Source organism: Dipteris shenzhenensis, chromosome 4 (genome assembly GCF_047967505.1).
Source record: "Dipteris shenzhenensis isolate YYH24624 ecotype China chromosome 4, Dip_SZ_1.0, whole genome shotgun sequence".
Taxonomy (NCBI): Eukaryota; Viridiplantae; Streptophyta; class Polypodiopsida; order Gleicheniales; family Dipteridaceae; genus Dipteris; species Dipteris shenzhenensis.
Genome location: NC_141599.1, coordinates 9,687,329 through 9,692,977, shown reverse-complemented (window position 1 = coordinate 9,692,977; position 5,649 = coordinate 9,687,329). Strand labels below are relative to the sequence as shown.

At 43.1% G+C, this 5,649-nt stretch overlaps 1 long non-coding RNA gene across 1 annotated transcript; it reads left to right on the top strand.

The window, feature by feature from the left end:
- Positions 1-2,194: 2,194 nt before the first annotated feature.
- Positions 2,195-5,134, top strand: LOC147902435 (uncharacterized). The gene is made up of 3 exons (XR_015540897.1): positions 2,195-2,609; positions 2,769-3,723; positions 3,883-5,134. It is a non-coding gene; the product is annotated as an uncharacterized LOC147902435 (long non-coding RNA).
- Positions 5,135-5,649: the final 515 nt, after the last annotated feature.

Sequence of the window (5,649 nt, the reverse complement as noted above, 5' to 3'; positions counted from 1 at the left end):
CAGCATGCTTTGCTTCTTACGAGGCAGTGTGGTTGAGGAGGATTTTGGGGGACATGGGTGCAGTGCAGAACAAGCCTACGCAGTTATCATGTGACAATCAGAGTTGCATGGTGATTGCAAAGAACCCGGTGTTCCACACTCGCACAAAACACATTGAGATTCAATATCACTTTGTACGCGAGCTCATCATGGATGGAGAGGTCGACTTGGTGTACTGTCCGACTACAGAGAATGATGCGGACATCTTCACGAAGGCTCTTGGAAGAGATTTGCTAGAGAGGCATCTTCATCGACTTGGCATTGGGCCGAAAAAGTAAGTTCACTTGCGGGTGGACATTAAGGGGGGGTGTTAGATATCAATGCTCCACTCTCGTGTAACCATGCGGACTCTACTTGTAAGCCCCCCATATGAGGTGAAGGCATTTGAGTAGCTCGGTTATCCGGTAGGTCCTGGTTTGGACACTAGATGGGGGCCATGTGTGGCCTGATGGTTGGACGGCTTCAGATAGAGTTGGCACACTGCCAACTAGGCTACATGCAAGTGCGGGAAGGCATCCCTTAACTGACCGCACTGAGGGAAGACGGAGCATTTCTCGGGGCAGCCCACTCTCGGGTTGCGGGGCCCGTTTGGAGCCTCAGATGATCCCGGATGGCTTTGGGCCGAACGGAGACCATAGGTGAGTTGCTCTGTTTTGTGCACCAGTTCTATCGTATGGTCGGTGGCGACCCCCAGTCGACCGTTTTGGGCGGATTGGGTCGGTCACCCAATTGAGCCTAACTGACTACGACTGGTGGCTATATAAGAGCAAGCCCGCGAAGCCCATTTCATCACTGGCTACAACAACCCTGATTCCTTAGCATCCAACCTCCGTCTTCTACTGTTTCCAGCACGCCATCGAAGCTTCTTTCACAGGAGCGCACGGTTGGGAGGCAGCGCCATCTATTGTATCAGTTATATAGTACTCAAATTTTTGATTCTCCATACTATCTTGTTTTCTCTCTTGCGTACGAGATCCTATTATCTGTTGAGCACAGACGTTGTATTATTTTCTTACAGTTACACTAGCATTAGCCATGGTTTTTTTGCATTATAATAAGCATCGCATTCACTTTTTCTTTCAAAATTGTTTAGTCTTTTCTTCTTCTCCTCCTTTAAGCAACATAGCAAATTTTTTTTTTTTTTTCACAAACCATATGTCAAAATCTTCCTAAGGAACAATAACAAAGGGACAAAAAATAAAAGTTTTGTGACATAGCAAATTCACCATTGCAAAATATATAAGCAATGTAAAACCATCGAACTTCCTCTAATTAATGACAAATGAGCTTTGTATTCCAACACGAGAAATTCATGCAGAGCATGCAAAACTCGTTGGAGGCGGCATCCAAGAAAAATCTCGTATTTCAATTCTCGTGATTCTGTATTGAATGGAAAGGGAAGCATATGACAATATTCAACAAGCTCACCTTCAAAGAATCTAATGAGATCTGTTGGCTTGGCAATAGTTTCTATGCCTCGACTATTACGTTCTTATGCTTCTTGATGAAACCTCATCGCTTGACTCGCACGATGGCATGGAAGATGGAATCGCTCACAATAGGTGCCCATGACGTTCCCAAAAATAAAATTGATCAATTAGTAGTGGAGGTGATCGGTGAGACACGATTAACCTAAGCAAATAGGTGTCGAATTAATGCAAAAATAAATGGGATTCAGGAAGGTTTGAGGTTAGCAAAGAAGTCCAGAAGCTTCCGCGGCTTCCACCTTGAGAGAGTACAAGAGGAGGAAGGAGGTGGGAGACTTGAGGGAGGGTGGAGGAGGGAGGAGGAGAGTAGGGTAGGGAGAGGCAACAGGGAGAGCAGAGGCGTAGGGTAGCAGGGAGAGCAAAGGGAGCTAATCAATTTGCATGGGATAGCCTTAGATTAATCAATCGCACGCCACGATAGCACTAATTAATGGCGAAATGCAATCAAACAGTCCAAATAAATGTCAATCAAACGAAGGAGCAAACAAACGCTTACGTGGACCAATAAAATAATATCTATTTATTTTTTAAAAGCAAAATAATCTAATTTAAATGATTTCGCTCGAGGATCATCTGGTTGGTTGTAGTGTTTAGGCGATAAATGGATCTGGACGGTGGGCTTGCTAAAGTTGCTAGGCCATGGGCCTGGGGCATGCGGGGCACCTATATACAGTTCCAAGGTTTTTGTGCTCCTAATTGGATTAGAGCCCGGGATCGGTTTTACAAGCATATTGGTAGCATTTGGCTTGCAGAGGCCTTCTGAAACGTTTACGTTTCGTCTTTAGTTCATGCGTTTATATTTTCACGGCTGAACAGATCCTTTCCGGAGTGTCCTGTCCAATATACCACAAGCATATGCGCAGGTCAAGGCATTGTGGCCGGATACTTTTTCCCGGCCCGTCTGCCTGAGGTTGTTCAGATTTGATTATGCAGGATGGTATTAGAGATGGATGATGCTAGGCAACGAATTATGTTCATTCTGCGACACTGGGTGCTCGTCTAGTGCATCGCTCCTTCAGGCTTCAGTAAGCCTGCTCTGTATTGGACTTAGCGTCAAAGACCCGCAGACCATATGAAAGCCAGGTAAACATTTCAACTGCTCCGGCAAGAGGAGATGTTCGTTATGATTAAGAAGCAACAAGGACAAGAAAAATCTAAGATATTAACGAGCGGTAGCATTTGTTGGTAAGAAGTGCAGCTCATTACTTCTCTCATCGTTCCCTTGGACGACTGGCTGTGCAGGGCCTTGGGGTTGACAGACATTTGCAAGTACACAGATTGCATGCGTGCTCTCGTAGCAAGGGTTGAGAGTCAGCAAGACAACACCTCCATTCTCACTGCTTAACCAAAAGATGGGCCAGAAGAAGGTTGCTGCCTCTCCCATAAAATGCCGAAAGATGTGAAACCCTACATCCCTGCTCAAGAGAAAAGATGAGTATTGTCGTCTGTCATATCGTAGATCAGGTGACCTGCTTTCCCCAATTTTGTAATCAGCCTTCCCAGATAGAGAGGCTTGACATTGTCATGGAAAAGGCAACCAAATCATACTAGAAAGCCACCGAATTTAGTCTTGATACTGGGCCACAGATGGCATCTCATTTTCCAGCTACGAGATGTGGTCTGTAAACTTGTATGGAGATCCCAGCACGGTCCATGACTCTGTGTGTAGATGGGTGAGAAAAAAGGCTTGACAATGAGAAAGTTAATTCGAGTTGAAAGCAGAACCAAAGAGCCTGATTCTTCATACACATCTATATCTGCAAAACCTCCACGAAGGCCTAGAGTGACATTGGAGGTTGCATATAAGAACCAGAGTTGACATTTCAACTTTGTAGGAGGAAGTCAACTTCCTCCTATTGACACTCACATGGTGTAATGTTTTCAATTGGTCTGAAAATACATGTTAAGGAAACAAGGAAAACAAGTCAGAAGCATCTTGAGTGCCCTGTCCAATATACCACGAGCACATGCGCAGGTCAAGGCATTGTGGCCGGATGCCTTTTCCCGGCCCGTCTGCCTGAGGTTGTTCAGATTTGATTATGCAGGATGGTATCAGACATGGATGATGCTAGGCAACGAATTATGATGTCATACTGCGACAGTGGGTGATCGTCTAGTGCATCGCTCCTTCAGGCTTCAGTAAGCCTGCTCTATGTTTGACTTAGCGTCAAAGACCCGCAGACCATATGAAAGCCAGGTAAACATTTCAACTGCTCTGGCAAAAGGAGATGTTCGTTATGATTAAGAAGCAACAAGGACAAGAAAAATCTAAGATATTAACGAGCGGTAGCATTTGTTGGTAAGAAGTGCAGCTCATTACTTCTCTCATCGTTCCCTTGGATGACTGGCTGTGCAGGGTCTCGGGGTTGACAGACATTTGCAAGTACACAGATTGCGTGTGTGCTCTCGTAGCAAGGGTTGAGAGTCAGCAAGACAACACCTCCATTCTCACTGCTTAGCCAAAAGATGGGCCAGAAGAAGGTTGCTGCCTCTCCCATAAAATGCCGAAAGATGTGCAACCCTACATCCCTGGAAAAGATGAGCAATGTCGTCTGTCATATTGTAGATCAGGTGACCTGCTTTCCCCAAATTTGTAATCAGCCTTCCCAGATAGAGAGGCTTGACATTGGCATGGAAAAGGCAACCAATAGGCTTGATACTGGGCCACAGATGGTGTCTCATTTCCCAGCTATGAGATGTGGTCTGTAAACTTGTATGGAGATCCCAGCACGGTCCATGACTCTGTTTAGATGGGTGAGAAATAAGGCTTGGCAATGAGAAAGTTAATTCGAGTTGAAAGCAGAACCAAAGAGCCTGATTCTTCATACACATCTATATCTGCAAAACCTCCATGAAGGCATAGAGTGACATTGGAGGTTGCATATAAGAACCAGAGTTGACATTTCAACTTTGTAGGAGGAAGTCAACTTCCTCCTATTGACACTCACATGGTGTAATGTTTTCAATTGGTCTGAAAATATATGTTAAGGAAACAAGGAAAACAAGTCAGAAGCATCTTGAGCTATCTCTATTTTGGAAGTCACCTATTGACACTCAACATGGCATAATGTTTTCAATTGGTCTGAAAATACATGTTAAGAAAACAGGAAAATAGGTGAGAAGCATCTCGAATATATCTCTATTTTGGGTTGAACAAAATGACAAAGAACCAAAAAAGACGCTTCTAACGTATTTTTCATGTTTCCTTAACATGTACTTTAAGTTGTGATAACTCTGCTTTGTTGGGTTGAGCAACGGTACACCATGCAATTAATCATTGATGAAGCTGAGGAGAACCAACAGGTAGTATATATAGATGAAAATGGCCATTATAGGATTGGGAAAGAGGCTTTTTGTACTGCATACAAAGAGTTTCAGTGAGGAGGCTATGGTTCAATATGACCATCCGGATTGTCTTGGATGGTTGCATTTTCATTGTGTGGGGTTACAGGCAAATCAAAAGATACTGAACTTGTGGTTTTGTCCCACTTGTATGGCAAAAAGTGAGGAATTGTCCCATTGGGACACATATTCATAGCTTGTTGATTTGGTTTTGAAGATTGACCGTGAAGGAAGCTAGTTTGGGATTTTTCACTATGAAAAAATTAAAGGAAGACATCATTGTTTTGATTGCCTAAATTTTGGAATTAGTCTATTTGTAATATGGCTTGGGGTTCGATTTCCCTTGAGCCTGGTTATTATTTCCCTTTGCAAACAGCTTTCTGGTTACGACTGTACTCTTTGCTCTTTGTTGTATATAGACAGTCAAGAATAGAGATGATCTTGGGAATGACGAACAAAGCACCACTCTCTATTGTATAGTCTACCAATATGGCACCACATATGATGCTTTTTGAAGATTCTGAACTTTAGCTTCAAACAAAGTAATTGCAGTGCATCCTGTGTAAAATTTTGCATACTGTCTAAAATTTTGCATCTGCATTGACTTTTATTTATACACAGTTCTGGATTCCCGCAATAGACATGTATCCCATTGCAGTTCTGAACTTATGCATTTGACATTTATTCCTAAACAGTTTTGAATTAATGATTCTTTAAACATGATTTATTTATTTTTTGAATTAATGATTCCTAATAGTTCTGAACTAATGATTCCTTACTT